The sequence below is a fragment of the Hyperoodon ampullatus genome (assembly GCF_949752795.1).
Source record: "Hyperoodon ampullatus genome assembly, chromosome: 2".
Classification (NCBI taxonomy): Eukaryota; Metazoa; Chordata; class Mammalia; order Artiodactyla; family Ziphiidae; genus Hyperoodon; species Hyperoodon ampullatus.
The window spans coordinates 137,656,037-137,676,275 of NC_136915.1; the positions used below are offsets into that span (position 1 = coordinate 137,656,037).

Here is a 20,239-nt window from a genome sequence, read left to right on the forward strand (position 1 = left end):
ATTCTCAAAGTCTCAACATATACCAACAAGAACCGTATTAATAGAAATATAAAGGCACAGAGATATAAATGCATAGAGATATAAACTATTTGGTAGTAAAAACAGACCTTGCTATATAAACATATAGTAAGTCACTTCTATCGCTTTATGAGAATAGCCGTATAAAGAAAGAATCCAGAAGACCCCACTGCTGTCATCTTGCAAAGGATCAAAATTCAGCACCTAGAGGGCCCCACCCACCCTCCATGCTGTGTGTCTGTGTTTCTCTAAAAATAATAACCTGCAATTGGTATATAATTAAACCCATAGGCAGCTTTGAATATGAGATCTAGGCAGAAAAAGTAGCAGCAAAGACAACAGTAGCTGGAATTTGGTAGAAAAGTAAGAGAAGACTTTTTAAAAGCTTCCAGTTCAAGTCAGAATTAAGGTTAAGTTTCAACAGCTTGGGATAGCTGTGGATGCTTTTCTGTTCTCTGAAAAAAGAAGAAAATCTATCATAAGTATGTTCATTCGAAAAAAATACTGTTTTTTTTAGCCATGCCCAGGTGACTTCCAATTTTGTACACTGTTCAAGGGCAGAGTGTATATTAGTTAGGATGTGCTCATAGCTGGTGCATCTCCAAAAAATGCTTCATGAAGGCTGCCAGCTTCTGACATCTTCGATGGTGACAGCATTATACAGAGAGGCCTGAATGCCTCCAACGGACCCAGAAGAACCACCGATGCAGCCGTTAAGAACAGGAGCATCTGGTTGAGCATCAGGATGACCCTCCTTCCCATCACCAGCTCCTGCGAGAGTCACGGCACCTGAGGCCGTCGTGTCCAACCTCCCACCTGAAAGCCCCTGCAGGTGGCCAGGAGCGTCACACAGCTCAGTCATTAGAAAATTCCTTTCCAACGGCAGTGAAGGACCGTCACGCTCACAGGTAACCTAGGTTAGCTCAACTCTTCAATGAGCCTGCTGTGCAGGGGGCAGGGAGCGGGCAGCTATTCTCATGCGTGAAAACATACATCTTCCATGGAGCTCACAGAATTAACTACTCTCTCTGATGTTCAGGGGAGCAACAGTGTCTGTTCTTACACTGAACAGGCTTGTGCCAGCTGCACTAGAGATGGGATGGCACCCTTTGTGCTGTCAGAGCAGAGATTTTCAAAGGAAATTTTGACCAAAGCTCCTAGAAGGTGTGGCCCCCCCACCCCGTGCTCTCGGCCGTGGAATCGTGCTAAGGGGCCTGTAAGCAGCAGCAGGAGCACCCCCGTAACAAACGGTCTTTCCCAACTAGTTACAATAACTGCTACTCCAGGATGGACAGGCTCCTAGATGTGTCTCCGTCAGCGTCTGAAAACTAAACCAATTCTCTGACAAGCTTCTGGATGGGACACGTACTCACCACCTATGCCCTTTCAGGGAGATCATACTGAGTTCAAGAGCTTTGTCGAGAAATCTTTTTTCTAAAGCATCATCTCCTTTGGTGGTGCCAATGCGGAATGGAATATTCATCTTGCTTCTATTCTGGGCCTGCACTGGACATCTGAAAAACATGTTTTTTCTTCCAGCTATTTTTCTGCAATGTGCAACTGCCATTAACAAAGCAACAGAAAAGTTTTAAAAACCATTTTCCAGATGCAAACAAGAGATTAAAAAAAAGATCTGTGCCAGGACATTTATCATTTACTTAGGGAGATCACTCTTGCATATGGAACAGTGAGTTAACATTCTCTTATATGACTCATACTTAATTTCCAAGAGCCTCAGTTTCCTCATCTGAATATTAGCAATAATAATAATATCTCCATTTCATACTAGTTATGACAGTTCAGTGGTACAACATAGATGAAGCTTTCAACCCATGGCAGCCACACAGCAATGTGAATGACCCTTTCTCTACAAGGCTGCAGAGAAAAAACATAAGTTGGTCCGAATAGTGGCGGTAAGATTTAAAAATAATGAGCAGCAGCTTTCAAAGCACTTAAAACACTGTATTGTCCCAAGCTGTGTGACCTTGAACAAGTTACTAAATCTTTCTGTTGTGCCTCTCTGATGTGAGGACTAAATGGCCACAAATTCTCTGCAGCCCTCCCAGCAAGAGGTGGGGTCTAGTGCTCCACACCTTTTGAATCCGGGCTGGCCTTGTGGACTTGCTTTGACCAAGAGACTGCAACAAGAGTGATGCTGTGCAACTTCCAAGCTGAGGCCTCAAGGGGCATGAGGCTTCTATACCTGCCCTCTTAAAACATCACTGCCATGGAAGCAAGCCCGAGCTAGCCTGCTGGAAATAACAGGCCCAGCCCACAGCCAGCACCAGCTGCCAGACAGATGAGGGGGGCCATTTAGACTCTAGGTGGATCACCAGATGACTTTGGTTGAGTAAGTGATCTCAGATGAGACCAGCAGAAGAAACCAACCCACTGAGCCCAGCCCCACCTGCTGACTGAAAAGAATCCTGAGCTAAAGAAATGGCTGTGGTTTTCAGTCACAGTCTTGAAGTGTTCTATGATGCAAAAGTAGATAACTGATAGAATTTAGAACAGCATCTGGAACACATTCAATGCTATGTAAATATCGATTGAAGTCAACAGAGCTGTCTTTTCATTCTCCGCACCTTGCACAGGGATCATACAGACTCTCAAAAATGAATGGGTCACGTTTCATCTAGGATACGTTAGTATTGGACTTCAGTTTCTGATTTGGAGAGTGAGCAAGCCAAAATTATCTTCCGCTGACAACCAAAGGAGACAAACAGAAGAGCTGACATGCTATTCTGGATTACAAGGAAAATATGTCATAACTCTCTCAATTTTCTCAAGCACATCCTATTTTATTCTTCCACTTCTACAGCGTGGGATTCGTTAAAAGTAAACAGCAAAGAAAAGCAGTGTGAGGAAGCCCCCATTAAAAGCTATGCTCGGCCCTCAGGGCACACACATAATTCCTGTTAAAGTTAATAGGAGTCAAGTGCACGTCGACAGACAGAAGAGACGCAAGCAGGGAAACCAAGTATCTGGTAATAGGCTTTGAGCCTGAATTCCGGGCCCCCCTTTGCACAGGTAGTAGGTATCCTGGTTGACATTGATGTTAAAAATGTAGTGTCTACCCTCTTTGATATTCTGCTGCCTCAGGCTCCCCAGGTGACAGTCCAATTATAGAGCTGGAGCAGCAAAAAGGACACGTGATTTAAGGGGAAAAATATTAAAAGGGGGAAGAATTAAGAACCTGGATTTACAAAGAATCTGTATTTACAGTCGTCCCCCACACATTTACCCATCCTACTGTGAATGTAGGTGGTATCCTGACAGCAACAATGTCATAACAACTAGAAATTGAAGATTAAATTTGCACGGTGCCTGAGAATGTCCCTGCTGTGGGGCTGAGGGAAGGAAGAAAAAGATGAAGGGGAATCAGCTGCTCCCAACCTAGCAAGATGGCTGTGGAGGGAATTCAGATTCCACAGGATAAGCGCTGTGGAAGCACAGAGCTGAGCAAGTACCTCTGCCCAAGGGAAGGTTGAAGGTTTCAGCGGAAGGGAGGTGGGAAGGGTCAGGACAGGGGGAGACGAAGGAAGGGCATCTGGCAGACAGCTGTCTCTGCCAAGGCACGGGGGACCGCAGCAAGTTCTCTGCAGCACCTGAGGTGCTGGGTGCCTGGCTGGGGGCAGGACTGCAGACCGCAGAGGGCCCTGCAGACACGCTCTCCTGGGAACTGGATCCATCGGATCCTGGAGCACGAGGAGCAATCAGGTCTGCACAACAAGGAGTTCTGCGTTGTAGAAGAAGCACTAGGACACAGGGGCTGGAGGGTGGGGACACTGGGGGAGAGGCCTGCTAGAAAGCTCCCACAAAGAACTTTCTAGGTCAACAGAATTAGGGCTCGTGATCAAGACAGGGACACTGGGGAGTTTCAAGCATGGGCAGTAAATGAAAATGCCAATAAGGACCCAACGGTCATATAAATGAGTATAACAGGCCCAACATGACAGACTCAGCACAAACCCCCTACGTTACCTGTTAACTCTGAGGGCCCATTCCTTACTTCCACAGAGAAACAGTCTCCCTTTTGCTTGAAACATACGGCCCTCCCAGTCTGTTTCTCCCACTTTCAGAGACACGGGGATTATGAAATAAGACATCTGGATTTAAATCATCTTCCCATGTTCCAGTAAGGGCTCAAATTGTGTGTTTTAAACCCTGTGAGCCACACCGAGCAGTGCCGTGGGCTGTGCTGGGCCACGACTCCCAGGAGTTATCACTAAATCCCACAGCAGGGGCAGGGCCTGTGGCCGAATGAGTTGGGGGCAGGGAGAAGGTGCCAGGCTGACAGAGCGCTAGCAGGGGGCCGGGTGGGTGTGGAAGCAGCAGGTAATCCTGGGACTACTAAGCTTCCAGGACAGAGTCTGAGCAGCACTCCCCAGGGAGTCTAGGACGGAAGCTGATAAGGATGGTTGTGACTGGAAAAGCGGTGCCACAGTCAGTCATAGACATTTAGGAAATCCTGAATTAACAGGGCTACACGGGTTTCTTGACTCAACTTCCTAGAGCGTCTCAAGAGCTCCGGTGAATCGTGAACTCCCAAGAGGATAATTCATACAGGAACAGAGTTTTCCCCAAATGCATGTGGCTGAAAAACCCACTGCATCTCTGGGATGAGTATTCTAGAATGCCCACTGAGAAACCCCTGGACTTCCCAAGGTACCAGAGGGGTGTGTGTGAGGGGAAAGGCACCACCTCAGCGCGAAACAGCATCTCACAAAGGTGGCGACGGTTAGTAGGGCGCAAGAAAACCGCAGGCAGCTGGCAAGCGATGACAAGACGCTCGTTTCAGTGGTGTCTGCTCCAAAAGACAAACCAGAAACAAGAAGGGCGCGAAGAGTGCATCCTGAGGTGAGAGAAGCCCACAAAACAGTCACTAGGCCTCTCCTGACTGCCTAACTTTTAAATAAAAAATTAACTCTAAATTTGCACACGATTAGGAAAACTAGAGTAAAACTATAAAGATCTATTCCCTTCCATAGACGTGGTTGCCATTAACAGTCTTTTGTGCATTTTCAGGATCAGATACACAAATGTGTATACGTGTATATATGCGTGTTTCCGTATGTACATATATACATATATAGTATTTACAAATACAAACACTGTGGGTTTCTAAGTCGAATCATAGAAATGTCCTTTTCTACACCTGCTCTTTTTCCTTTTGACCTCATGACGTATCAGGTCATCTTCCCAGTTTGCTCACAGACCTTCCCCGTTCTCCACACACACGTTACTCCATACCACGGATGGATCCTAATTTCCTTCATCAGACCCCTCCTGAAGGACATCCGGGTTGTCTCTAGATTTTCCCCATTATGTAAGTATCCCTCATTGGACTTGCGGGTGCCTGATTTTATGCACACTTCTGTGCAAGGCAGAGTACTGGCAGAGGGCAGGTGCCTAGAAGTAAAAGTCTTTGGTCAAAGAGCAAGAGAGTTTTGAACTTTCATGGACGCTGCAAACCTCACTCCAAAATTGAACACATTTATTATACTTAACATAGGCAAAGTGTGTTTGTTCCCTCGTCTACACCAGATGTTATCCGTCTTTAGAATTTCTGCCCATCAGAGGGGAAGAAAATACCATGGTTTTAATCTGCATTTCCTAAAGGAGTTGGCCCCTCTTCAACTGTCTAGTAGCCAGCTGTGTTTCTTCTGAGTTGTTTGCTCATACAGGTAGAAACCACCCCCTGCCTTCTTAAAATTTGCTTATCCTTTTTCATTTATTTGTGGGTTCTTCTCTATATCAACAGTAACCTTTATATGTTAATACACTACCCAACTTTGGTGTCTGTCATTTTGTTTTGTTTACGTCTTGAACTGTAGAAAAGTTTTAAATTTTCATGGAATTAAATATCTTTTACTTTATGGCTTCTGAGTTTTATGGCTTACTTAGGAAGGCTTCTGTACTCCCTACACTTACACAGAAATTCTCTCCTGTATTTTATATTTGCTTCTTGCATTTAGTTGCCTTTGCATCTTTTCGACTGACTAGAATTTGTGTATGCTATGATGCAAATATCTAATTTCTGTTTTTTTTTTAAATGAATTATCAATGCTTCAATCAATCAATTAGACAAAAAGTCAAGTTAGACTGTAAAATTGTCTAAGTTAAAATACAATTCTCAAGTAAACAGGGACCTGTTTCTGGACTTTTCCTCCGATCTCTGTTTCCCTCTGCCAGTGGCTTTATATATTAATAGATCGTATGTTAACATTACATTTTATTAATGTTAACATATATGTTTAAAATGTTTCATCTATCCTTTTGCACTAACTTTTTCAGGAGAACACTGAACTGGCTTCTAGATATTTACTAATTTTTGTGACTATTGCAAATGGGATCTTTCCTTGTTTTTCAGTGTTATTTCTGGCTTATGGGAAAGTAACTGACTTCTACATACTTAGACACAACTGATCACAATTCTGAACATGATCATTTCTAGTTTTTCCACTGATTCCTGCATTTTGAAAAAACAGTCATGATCATCTGTGATTTCTGTTGTTTCCTTAGTAAAGGCTCTGGAAACAGCCCCCCCCCACCAATCTCCCCATGTTCTTATCCTGCCTGATCCCACTTCCCCACTGCACCTGACCCTAACCTGTCCGCACTGCTGTAAAACACTGTCTGTTCACAGGGTTCTGATGACAATAAAAGGTATTCATATCTGTAAAGTGCCAAGGGCTCTGCCTACTTTATTTTATTTTGGGGTTGTCAACAGACACATCACATGCTTCCCTCTTTCCTAAGGCCTGGACCTCACATGAAAGGGAGAAAAGGTGACCTCGTATCTGGATATGGATTTTGTCACTTCAAGAGCTTTATTATATTAAAATTAATATCTAATAAATATTAAACACTATGTGTCAGGAACATCCTAGGTACGTTCCATAAGAACCACAAATAATATTAACAGCTAACCGTTAAGGAAGTAATTAACTGTTAAGGAATAACCATTAAAGCTGTTTTAATTTTAGCACACCAGAAAATATAAGGGGTATAAATTCTAGTAGCATTAAAAAAAAGAAAGAGGGCTTCCATGGTGGCGCAGTGGTTGAGAGTCCGCCTGCCGATGCAGGGGACACGGGCTCGTGCCCCGGTCCGGGAGGATCCCACATGCCGCGGAGCTGCTGGGCCCGTGAGCCATGGCCGCTGAGCCTGCGCGTCCAGAGCCTGTGCTCCACAACAGTGAGAGGCCCGCGTACCGCAAAAAAAAAAAAAGAGTTACCAATTCTAATAGTAGCTTTTCCTTTTCGACCACTTTCCAAAATTATAGTTCTCTTTTTCTGTCTAGAAGCTTTGGATGGTTCCTTCACCGATGGAGAAGTTATCCACTGGTACTGAGAGAGAAATGATAAATATGCCATTTAAATTACAGGTAATTTAGGAGGGTTTGATCTTCATTAGAAATTAAGATATTTTAAGTTAATAAAAGGTCTTCAATCTGCATTTCTGGGAAGCTAAATTAAAGCATCACACAACATTTTCAAAAACAGAAAAGCCATTTCATTTGACTAAAAACTTAGTTTTAAGATGGCAGAAAGTACCTTGATAATTTTCTTTTAAGAAAGAAAGAAAAACAAGCCATTAAAGAGAAATTCTTCCGAGAGAATTAAAACATGTTATATACCTCTGACTTAGCACTCCTTCCATTCTGGAGACCTTTTTTGCTAATTGCTTTCATCACAGAATGATTTAAAGTAAAATAAATTGAAATTAGAGTAATTATTTCCCAATGAGTGGCTATTTCCATTTAAAACCAAAAGCCAACTAATTATTGCTTTTCCCATAAAATTAAATATGAAACCTACATTATGTAATTATACACTTATTTCCCCCTTTGTGTATTCTAATTTCTTCCTCAAAAACCTAAGATGCCATCTTGCAGACTGCCCCCCAGTGTCTACTATTTTGGCAGCAGCAAAGGTCAGCTTTAAACATTTTGCACCTAAAGTGGCTTTAGATACCTTTGGATAGAAAGTACAGTCTGAGCACCATCCAGACGCTTAGATACCTAAAGGGCATCCAAGATAACAAACCAAAGTCCTGATATTCTCTCAAAAGCTGCTCCTCCCATCAGCCCCCTTCTTCTAAGTGATACCACCCAGTTGCACACATAATCATCAACGACTTGTCTCCTTGTTACTATTTCCTTCATACCCCACATCTAATCTATCTGCAGGTCTTGATAGCTACACCCTCAAAACACAACCTGAATTCAACCACTTTTCACTTGCTCCAAACTTCCAACCTAACCTAGGCCATAAACTTCTCTTATTTGGAGCACTGTGACAGTCTCCTAACTGGCCTCCCTGTTTCTCTTCTTTATCCTCCCAAGTCCATTCTCTATACCAGGTCACCTTATTGAGATACTATTTGGATCATGCCTTTTTCCAGTTCAAACCCCTCTACTCATTTAGAATAATCCACATCTTTACTCTGGCCTTCAAGACTTAACAAGAGCAGACCCCTGGCTAGCTCCCTGACCTCATGTCATACCACACTCTTCTTCACTCGGTACTCTGGCCATGTTGGCCTCCTTGCTTTTCCTTAAATACTCCACCCACCTACATGCCTGCATACTCATTGCCTCCTTGTCCTGGAATGTGCTTACTCCAGTTCTTCCATGGCTTGCTCCTCTCTTCATTCATGTCTCTGTTCAAATGCCACTTCTCCAGTGAAGCTGTCCCCTAACAAACCTATCCAATGGAGTCCTACCTGCTCTCCCTCACTCTCCTTACTTTAAGATATTTTTGCACTTCCTACCCTCTAAAATTATATTACTTATCTGTTTACTCATTTCTATCTGAACTCCCTCACTCTCCTTACTTTAAGATAATTTTTGCACTTCCTACTCTCTAAAATTATATTACTTATCTGTTTACTCATTTCTATCTGAACTCCTTCACTAGAATGTAAGCTCCACGAGGGCAAGACTTTTGTCTGTCTGGTTCACTGCTTTATCCCTAGTGCCTAAACCCATATCTGGCACACAGAAGATATTTTAAAAATTGCTTGTGATTCTGACAAATGAATAAAGTGCTCCTGGCAAGAATTCAGAGGTTGCACAGGAAAGAAATCATGCTCTTGGTGGAAGTAGGCTTAGTATCTAGGTTCACCTCTATTCAGAGTAGAGATAAGAACAATTTACAAGTAAAATTCACTTTAATTAGTACATTATCTGCTAAAAACATAAGGGAAGTGCAACACTAGAAAAGTACAGTTGAAGCTTGAACAACATGGGTTTGAACCTCGCGGGTCCATTGACACACGCATATTTTTCAATAAATATGTACTATCGTCCTACACGATCCAAGGTTGGTTGAATCCACAGATGTGGAACCACTGACTATAAACTTATACCCAGATTTTCAAATGCGTAGGGGTCGGCACCCCTAACCCCACGTTGTTCAAGGGCCAACTGTGTGTGATGAGGAAAGTTAAACACATTAAATTTTAAAAAACTGTCAATATGTGAACAAATTCTTTTTGTTTTGCTACGCGTTTATCAATTTCAAAAAAGTGACCACATACCAACAAGTGGATTTTTTCTTATATCCAGAACGAGCAGAGTTCTGTTGGTTTCAAGGGCCTTTAGTAAAGCCTTTGCTCCTTCACTGGTGAGGCCACACTGCTGCAGGTCAAGTGCTTTCGATGGAAGACAAAAGGTCACTTCCTAACTCTACAGATTTAACATATAGACAACTCTCATTTTCTCACGTGTGGAAGAGTCCTGCACAAGACAAGTCATGGCAGGTTTGTAATTTTGGGTATGGAAAAAAACAGAAACGTATATGCACACACATAATGCATGATCCAATTTAAAAACCTCTTCTTGAATGTGCAATGATAACCCTGGCTTTAGTATCAATAAATCATCCAACATATTTTACAATTACAGAACTGAAGAATAACTGTATATAATGTACGAGCAAAAAGCATCACAAAATGAATCTCAGTTCCTAATTAGCAAGGGCGGCAGAGGCATGTAAACCTCACAAGCAAAACCTGGTGGAGCTCAGAAATGCACTGCATTCTTTTGATCATGATCTTCAGCTCCAAATCACACTTGAAACTAGCTAAAAGGGGAAAACAAAATAGAAGAAATGTAATAACTGTTAGTTTTAGAGGCCAAAAGGACAAGTCTAAGAGGATACAAATAATAACAAATTCAAACAATGTGTGAATAGAGAATACATAGTAAAAACCTATCATGAAAGTATGATGGTCAAGAACTCTCTCCATAAAAAGTCAGACAAAAACCAGAAAAACTGAACATGAATTCTAGTAGTTCTGGGGCTGAACAACCTACTCATTTAAACCAAAGGGATCATCACCAAAGCACAGGTATTAAAAAATATTACATGAAAGGAAACCATGATGAGTCTTTTTTTTAAGTGTTGTGTGGACCATCACATTAAAATAACTGGAGTCTTTCAACACCCCCATGGCACATAGAAATAGCAAGTAAGACATACGGATCTGACAGGATATGATACAACCCTTACAAACTCTCACTACAGAAGAATGGACACAGGGTATAATTAACCAAATAGCCAAATTAATACAAACAGCCAGTAAACCTCACCAGTAAATCAAATGAATACAAAATAAAACAAAATGTAGTTATTTTCCTATCAGATTAAGCCAGGATTCTGTAAGAAAAGCCTTTAAATCATGTCTATACCCTTTTGATCCAACAACTCTCTTTCTAAGAATTTAACCAAAAGAAATAGTCAGAGATATAGGTAAGGATATATATCAGAGTACTATTTGTAACTGAAAAACTGGACAAAGCTTATATACAAGAATGGATAAGCTACGTGCACTGTGGCATATTCATATAATGAAATACTGAACAATCACAAAAAATGATGCAGGAGATGCAAATTTACTGACTTGCTAAAATGCTCATACTAAATTAATTGAAAAAAGTTATAAAATTTGGAGTAATCCCACTTGCATAGAAAATGGAGAGGTACTCATTTTTGTAGTTTTACATTTTTTTACAAGTGCTACAAGCCACTGTTTGTGAGAGGCAGGCTTCACATCTACTGTTGGGGTGGACTATAAATTGGCACAGCATTTCTGGGTGGTAATTTGGCCATGTGTATCAAAAGTCTTAAAAATATGTCACACTTAGTCATTCCACTTGTAGTACCTTATTCTACAGAAGTAATCCCGATGGACACAGAGATGTATATACAACGTATTCACATTGTTTCTGACAGGGAAAAGCAAACTGTCTAAATCGAATTGCAAAGAATTGATTAAACTATGGGACATCAATACGACGCAATACTACATGATACATCATTAAGTGAAAAAAGCAGGAATATGAAATAGCAAGTATACTACAATTCTATTTTTGTAATCCCTAAGTGTACAAATATATTTGTAGAAAAAAAAAGACTGAAAGTATATACACCAAAATGAACAGTGATTATGTCTGGGTATTAAAATTATAGGTAATTGTTCTCTTGTTACTCTGTATTTTCTATAAAGGATATATGCAACTCTTAGAGAAAGTTTAAAAGCAAAATAAAAGCTATCAGTAAAATGAGGCTTTAAAAAAATCCTATCACAATAGTATCATGCCAAAAGCTAAGCATATTTCATATTAAAACTTCAATAGTTTCAATTTTAGAATTTACCTCTAAGCCATAAATCCTCACTAAGAGATTCTGCCAAAGCACTTGCACCCAGGTCACCAATGAGCGTGGTCCAGTTCAGAGTGATGCGCTTCAAACCAGCCATACAGTCAAGATCAGGTCTCCTGGAACGAAGACTCTCAGCCCAGGTTTCTTCATGCTTTCTGGTAGTCTGATATGTCAAAGATTTAATGGGATGAAATTAAGATGCCTGAATAAGGAAACAGGGTGTGCCTACTGAGTATGGTTTATTATGTCAGAGATTTACACACACACACATATCAAGCATATATGCCAGGAGCATCAACCTGAGAAATTCAAGTCACTTCTGCTTTACGAGTCCAGTGACGCAGATTCTACTCGGTCAGTGATTAGATTCTAGACACTGGATAGCCTGTTTCTGAACACTTATGTAAAGTTGGACAACTCAATTACAGTCTATGAATTATTTTCCTTATCTTCTAAGTCAGGGAATTGGTTCTAAATTCTATCATTGCTGAGGCTCTAAATTTCATCATTCTGTCCTCCAGTGGTCTCCAAACACCTGACTGGGCAAACCATAAGAAAACTTTTTAATATGCATCTTATTTATTAACAAATTATATACACAAAGTTCCATACATATAATTTATGTACATGATAAACTACACAGATTTTTTAAAATAATACAAAGGTAAAAATGTTCTAATATTTTCTTTTCCTAACTCCTAAGGCATTATTTTATTTTACTTATTTTTTATAAATATTTATTTATTTGTTTGTTTGGCTGTGCCAGGTCTTTAGTTGCAGCATGCCGGATATTTTAGTTGGGGCATGTGGGCTCTTAGTTATGGCAGGCACGTGGGATCTAGTTCCTCGAGCAGGGATCGAACCCAAGCCCCCTGCATTGGGAGCACATAGTGTTAACTGCTGGACCGCCAGGGAAGTCTCAAGCATTATTTTAAAAACTATATTTACAAAATGTATATCTCACATGCTACCTAGGGTATGCACACAAGCTTTAGAGGCCTGGACTATGCACAGCCAGTTTGATGTGCCTTGGAAAAATAATGGTTTGACATTTAAGTAAAAGTACTGTCTTAAAGACATTCAGTTCTTTATATTCATAAAGTAAATTTTGGTAACAGGGAACACTGATTGTAAATGAAAAAAGTCTTATTACATTCTTGAAAAAATAAAAGACTCAAAGTGCCTTTGTTACTCTAAAAGGAAAATCATTAGTGTCATTTTTCTATTAACAATAACTTATCAAAGCTCCAAGGAGAAACAACAGCAATCACTTACACAGTGCTTAGTATGTGCCAGGCACTATTTATACAAATGAGTGCATTTAAACCTCATAATGAGGCATAGAGGTTAAGTGATTTGCCCATGGTCACTAGCTATGAAATGGGAGAAAGGGAATTTGAACCTAGGCCATTTGGGTTCCGCACCCAAGTTCCTGACTGTTTTCTACCTCAGGGGTCAATGGACTTGCCCTGTATAGGCTCAAAGAATTTTTCAATTTTTAAAATCTAAATTTAAACATTTCCAGATTTGTGGGCTATACAGTTTCTGTTGCAACTACTCCGCCCCACTGGCGTAGGGTGAAAGTAGACATAACTACCATGTAAACAATGGGTGCGACTATGTTCCAAAAAAACTTCCTTTACAAAACCAGGCAACGGGCTGCATCTGGCCTACCAGCCAGAGTTTACCTATCCCTGAGCTGCATCATCAAACTATTAAAAAGCCTTCATATCAAATTATTAAATAACTTTAGGCCTAAATACAGTCATAATAACCACTGTAAAGTTTTAAGGTATTATTTTAAAAACTGTATTTACAAATTGCTGATGTACTGATTTTTATTAGTTTAAAAACTACAGCAGCTAATAAACACTTGATTCATTTAAGTCTTGAAGACTGTAACAGCATAGTTTCTTCACAGTATTACAATAAATGTTTTCAGTAAAAAAAATACACAAAAGTATTATTAGGTATTATATATTAAATCTCTTATTTCTAAAATTAAGTGGACTATCTTTATTAAATGGTAGAATCCCAAACTGAAAAGTGGTCATATTCTTTCAGCAAAATGAAAGCTGCACTCACATGTATCAAAAGACAAAAATTAGGGCTGCCCTGGTGGCACAGTGGTTGAGAGTCCGCCTGCCGATGCAGGGGGCACGGGTTCGTGCCCCGGTCCGGGAAGATCCCACATGCCACGGAGCGGCTAGGCCCGTGAGCCATGGCCACTGAGCCTGTGCGTCCGGAGCCTGTGCTCCGCGACGGGAGAGGCCACAACAGTACCGCAAAAAAAAAAAAAAAAAAAGACAAAAATTAACTGCCCTCTATATCAATATATTAATGTGTTTCAATCACATATGTTTTCATGAAAGTTTAAACATAAAATCACCTTTAAGATCTAGGCCATGTGATCTGCTCCCTGCCATGTCAGAATACACCCCGTGAAGTTTACTTAACTTGTCTTAAGTGTGATAGAATTCTTTATACCTTGACAAATAACTAAAAGGAAAAAAAAAACCACATACACAATAAGATGAAGAGCCTATACATTTGTCAATCTTGACTTATTTGCTTTTCTTGAGTCAATTGGAGGTTTATAGCCACATTCTCAAAATCATTAACTACAATCCGCCCAAACAGGTAATTGACGAACAGATGCATTCTAAAACTTGTCAGTAACAAAGTGCTATTCCAGTTTACAGCAACAGTTTAATTCTATTTAGATACTAAAACTGAATACACTGAATACTGCAAACTTTATGCCCAACCACTCAGCAAAGTACTACATACCTTTTCAGATATAGGAAAAAAAAGAAAAAAAGAAAAAGCATAAGATTCTTCCTATTTTCATTTCCAAAGATACATCCCAATCTTAATGATCAATCAGTGATTTAAACGTCAACTATAAACCCAGTATTTTATTAGCTGCTATGCAGTATACTAGAGCAATAGAAGAGAGAGGACCTCAAACCCTCTGTTCCCTCAAATTGAAAAGCAGGCTTCCTGACCCCTCCAGACCACTACTGGACACAGGGAAGGCACACTAATGTTTCAGGACCCCAACCAACAGCCACCTGCTTTGTGATTACTTCCATGACACACCCTCACCAACACCACTGAGTTTGCTGCTCCTACGGGACGTTACATGTATTTACTATTTTAACACATAACACAGTGCATCATAATTATGATTGCAGATAGATGTTCTAACAATTTAAAGAGAATGATGACTTTTTTGCTCTTTACATCTTGCTATTTCCCTTCCCATAATATTTCTTGAAGAGAAACCATAAAAATATAGACAAACACAAAACACAGAAAATATACAAAATGTGTGGTTTGTGGCTTAACACAAAGTTAAGTAAAATTAGTTCTGACAGTATCCAGAATGACAAAATTTCATGGTACAAATGAGAATGGACCAAGGTTTGAGCAGGTACAGGAGACAATCCAGGCATGAACAACACCAAGAAAAGGTAGACAGGAAGTAACATGGTGTGTAGGAAATCACGAGACCAGTCTGATGGGAAGAGACATAAACAAGACTGAAACTCACTTTCTAAACCTCCATCTCCAACTGGACAATTCGCAAGACACAGGTGCACCAAAGTGGCCAATTTATTCAATCCCTTTAATATGGAGGAAGAGTTTAAAATTTTACTGGTTTAATTTGCCCCAAAAGCAACTATCAAATGTTGGCAGGACACAATGAAGGCTTACCTTTGTTAACATAGTTAAGCCTCTCTCTCTCACAACTAGCCCACTTAGCTCCACGTTCCTTAGCGCACCCGATGCACTTACACAGCGTTTAAGAGCTTTACACAATTGGAAGGTCACATCTTTATTTCTTTTCGCAGGAACACGACTTCTGTAAACTTTATTTCTGCCAGAAGCTAAAGCAAAATTATTGTAAAATAAGTGATTTAAAACACACATTTTATCATCATTAAAAAGCATTAAAAAAAGCATCTGCTCTGTGCTAAGGATTAGAAACGACTCCTAGGGGCTTCCCTGGTGGCGCAGTGGTTGAGAGTCCGCCTGCCGATGCAGGGGACACGAGTTCGTGCCCTGGTCTGGGAAGATCCCACATGCCGCGGAGCGGCTGGGCCCGTGAGCCATGGCCGCTGGGCCTGCACGTCCGGAGCCTGTGCTCTGCAACGGGAGAGGCCACAACAGTGAGAGGCCCGCATAACGCAAAAAAAAAAAAAAAAAAAAAAGAAACGACTCCTGCCCTTAAAGCCTTCATTAAGGAGGGACATGTGTAAACTCAAAATTTCAATCACATGAGATAAAGAAACATAACCTTTATGCACAGAGGTTCCTTTGGAGGCAGAATGTTATATCCAAGTGATGGCTTCATGATACCCCTGAAGCAGAATCTAGAAAGATGAGGCTATGCAGAGTTGGAGTAGGAGGTGCATTAACTGCAGAGGGAACATCTGTGAAAAGACACTCAAGCCTGACTCCTGCTGGGCACTGTAAATACTGCAGGTGGGGATGACTAAAGGCCAGGGGTCCAAGTGTGAGAAGACACAGAAATGAAAGAGATGTTGGCCCAAGCAAGCCTGGGAGAAAGCATGGCTCGTATCCCACAGGTGGTGAGACCTGGGGCTACCACTGGCTGAGTAAGGGTGCCTCCGCTGATTAGAAAAAGGCTCCCCGCTGCTGAAGGACCGACAAGATAAAGGGAGTGATCACAAAAAGCTCCCCTTCCTCAGGGCAAAGAGCCCTATGAGGCTTGGCCGAACACAGTTCAGACTACACGCCTCCGTGCAGAGCACACGCTGGGCGGCTAGTATGCAGTAACTCTGTGTGGGCAAGCCATTAGCAGCATTATTTTAAGCACATCTTTTTATGTTAGAAGATCACTTAACCCGAGCAGGCGGATGAACTTAGAGGAACTGAATCCAGGGGCCGTGAACCACCCAGGAGTTTCTGCCATAGTCTGGGCCAAATGTAATATGGATGAAGAAGCAAATTTAGGAGGAGGCCAAAATTTACAAGATAGACCCACTGGATGCAAGACATAAAGAAAGTTCAGTGAAGGAACTCTGAAGAGAATGGGCTCTACAATAAATTTTTCTTACATTCAATGTAAAATATTAGGCAAAATTAAGTACAGTGGCCTTTAAGGTCCCTTCCAGCTCTAATTTCTTTTGATTTCTAACTTATTACTCTGGTTAAGTAAAGTCCCTTCAGAGGTACAGAACAGTTCTTATACCTGAATGGGATGCAAAGAATAATCTGACTTCTCTTCACCAGGGGATGAGTTGAACTATCCTTGCAGAAGAGATAACAGATGGTGTGAACCCCAGATCCTGGAAAAGGGCCAGGCACACGATGAGTATTCAGCTTTTTGAAAACAAATGAACAATCATTTCCTCTCCTACATCTTCACACCCTTACTCTGCTGGTTACTTTCTCACAGCTTATAAACATCCTCAAATATACCCACTTAAAAATCTCTCAGACCTATGATTCTTTGGATCTTCTTGTGGGTAACCTAAGTCTCTACCATGCCTTCAAACACCTGTCCTCCCAAAAAGCCCAGATCTGTACCTTGGGTCCAGACCCGTCTACCAGGCCCCTCTAAAGCACTGAAGATCAAGTAAGATCCTCTCGCCACCCCCAATACCTTCCTACTGTGCTCTGTATCTCTCAAAAAGATGCAGCTGTAAACTGTCACCCATGCTTGCTGCCCTCCCTTTTCTAACTGGTCACCAGGCCTCACCCATTCTCTCTCAGATCTGCAAAATCCAGTCCAACCTTTTATAACTTAAGTGGGACCCTCAGATTACAACTCAGCCTGCACCAAATCAACTGCCTTCCACATGGAGGTCCGAGTGAGTCTCTAAACCACAAGTCCATCTCTTCTTTGGTGTTTCCCACAGCCTTCAGGATAAACACCCAAACTTCTGACAGGACAAACAAGGCCCCCTTCTCTTGGGCCCCACTAAGTTTCCAGTATCAACTCTCATTTCTTTCCCAAACCCTGAGTTCCAGTCCTATACCTTAGTTTTGCCATATTTTCTTATAGTTCTCAAACTTTGACACACACTGCTCCCTCCTGCCACCCCAGGACCTTCTACATATCCTTAGAAAGGATGGCACCTCCTCCAAGAAGCCTACCCTGAACTTTCCCTTCCAAGATTCTGTGCTCTGCAAAGGGGAAAGATCGGGGGGAGGGATCCATTAGGAGTTTGGCATTAACATATACACACGACTCTGTATCAAATAGATAATCAACAAGGACCTACTGCATAGCACAGGGAACTCTACTCCATAGCCTGTAACAAACTGTGCGGGAAAAGAATCTGAAAAAGAATGGATACATGAATAACTAAACCACTTTGCTGTACACCTGAAACTAACACAATATTGTACATCAAGTAACCTCCAATATAAAATAATAATTAAATTTTAAAAAAAGATTCTGTGCTCTGGAGCACCAGAACTCACTTCTTCCAGAGCACTGACTACTGTGCTTGTGTTTACCTGCCGCCCAGTAGAAGGGGAGATTACCTAGGGCAGAAGCATCGTCTCCAGCAGCCCTCGGTTCTGACAACTCATTCAAGTGCCAGGCTACTTTACACACATAACCTGCTTAATTAATTCTAAGAACCCACAGAAAGAGTGGTTATTAATGTCATTTTACAAGTGTGGGGATTGTAGTCCAAAAGAAACCTGCCCAGGCCACAGACAGCATAAGCCCTGGAATTCAAACCCTAAGCTGCCTTCACACCGGTGATCTTTGCACTATATGATACGAGTATTGAAAAAAATTTTTTTTTCCTGAACCCTGTTTGAATGGAAAGGAAATGAAGCTGGGATATATCCATTTTCTAATCGCTTTGGTGTGTACCAGGCAAAGTCATTCAACAGACCAGGTAACATCTGTGCAACAATGAACGATGCTCCAAACTGTGCTAAGTGTTCTACTTTGTAGAGTCTAGAAGCATTAACACAGTGCATCCTTGTAACCACCACAGAGACTGGGACCTGTTAAGCCCACGCTACAGATGAGAACACTGAGACCTAGAAGCCTTAAGGCACTCGGCCGGGGTCACCGAGCCGGCAGGAGTCCTAGGCCGCACGCCCCGTCTAGTGCACGCACACCCGGGCACTGGGCACTGGTTCTAGTGCCCACCCTCCACCTTGCACCATCAAAAACCCCGCTTCTCAGCGCCAACACGAGGGGCCCTGGAAGCGGAAAGTACAAACCTGTCTCGACAAGCCGTGGCTGGAAGAAGCTCTGGATACAGATCAGGGGCAGCGGGTGCTCAGGAGCGGCGCCCAGGGCACCCCGCGGAGGCGGTCGGCCTTAAGTCCAGCGGGGCGTCCCGCAGGGAAGCGCGCACGGAGGGCAGAGGCACCAAGTCCTGCAGCGCGCACAGGTCCTCAGAGCGCGGAAAGAAGTCGGCCACGCTGTCCCGGCGCAGCTTCACCGAGTGATCATGGCCCGAGCACGGCCTCGGGGACGCTGGCTGCGGACACGATGGCCACACCCGCCTGGGGGCCGCGGCCCCTCGGGCGCCCACCGCCCGGCGGCTGCGGCCCCGCAGCGTGCGCAGGACCGGCGTCGCAGCCAGAAGACATAGGGCCACGGGCCCCAGCTACGCCAACCCCCCCGCCATGCCGCGCTCCGGACACCCCGCGTGGCCTGGTGTTGGCGCAGGCATCTAGGCCCTCCACGCCGCGGGGCTGGGGTTTACGTCAGCAGGCGGGACCGTTGGGGCGGGGCTCGAGGACGTCTGCACGCTCGCCGTGCGTCCGCACGCAGCCCTGTCTCCCACGGTGACGCGGCCTGAAGAGTAGGGGCTTGAGCTCTGAGACTAAGGCAGCGCGAAACGTACGAGGTGTGGAGACTTTGGGCTTTCCAAAAAGCGTTTGCTGACTCATCCAAACAAAAGTGAGACCTGGTTGTATCAACGCATTTTAAAAGTAAACTCCCGTAAGTGTCTGTGCTCCCCCCACCCAGGAGAGAGCGTGCACTCCGTGAGGGACACACGAAAGGCTGAGTGAACGTCTGCCTGTGGTCCTTTACCTGGTGCACAGGTGTGTGAATTTATGTGGAGAGCCCTTAATTTCTGTAGTTTCTGCTAACTTGACACGGTAGTTGGCAAATGGTGATGTGTTCCATGCATTCAGGACATGATCGTGGTTACTAATAATCACTTTGTTTGGTACTGACAACTCCACAGAGAATTTACTACTGAATATCCACTTTCCAGAAGAGAAACTGAGGCGTAGGAAGTGAAGTGACTGAGTAAGAGTAAGGACTCAGACAACTGGTGTTAGTAAATTAACCCTGCAAGGAGGCCGTTAGCCTGCGGTGGCTCTAGTGATGCGGCCGCCTACGTAAACCAACAAAAATCTAAGCCTGTCAACGCCTCAGGGTGGCGAACACTGCTGAGGACAACCAGTCACAAACCACCAACTAGGCTTTAAAGTTATAGCAAGTCAGTCATTTCCTTGCTTTGCTTCTGCCCTTTTAAAATAAACATCTCTGCAGCTCCTGTGGCTGGAGTGCTCCTCACCGCTTCCGCTTT

The 20,239-nt window shown here is 42.6% G+C and overlaps 1 pseudogene across 1 annotated transcript in view; it reads right to left on the reverse strand.

Annotated features, from left to right (window-relative positions):
• The window catches only part of LOC307065619 (centrosomal protein of 78 kDa-like), a 203,874-nt pseudogene extending 184,044 nt beyond the window's left edge, over positions 1-19,830 (reverse strand). Inside the window, exons 1-10 of the transcript in view lie at positions 19,795-19,830; positions 19,403-19,522; positions 18,912-19,303; positions 15,411-15,583; positions 15,247-15,319; positions 14,080-14,189; positions 11,685-11,853; positions 9,565-9,678; positions 7,661-7,722; positions 7,259-7,370 (exon numbers count right to left, since the gene is read on the reverse strand). The product of the transcript in view is annotated as a centrosomal protein of 78 kDa-like (transcript). The remainder of the gene's footprint in view (positions 1-7,258; positions 7,371-7,660; positions 7,723-9,564; positions 9,679-11,684; positions 11,854-14,079; positions 14,190-15,246; positions 15,320-15,410; positions 15,584-18,911; positions 19,304-19,402; positions 19,523-19,794) is intronic.
• Positions 19,831-20,239: the final 409 nt, after the last annotated feature.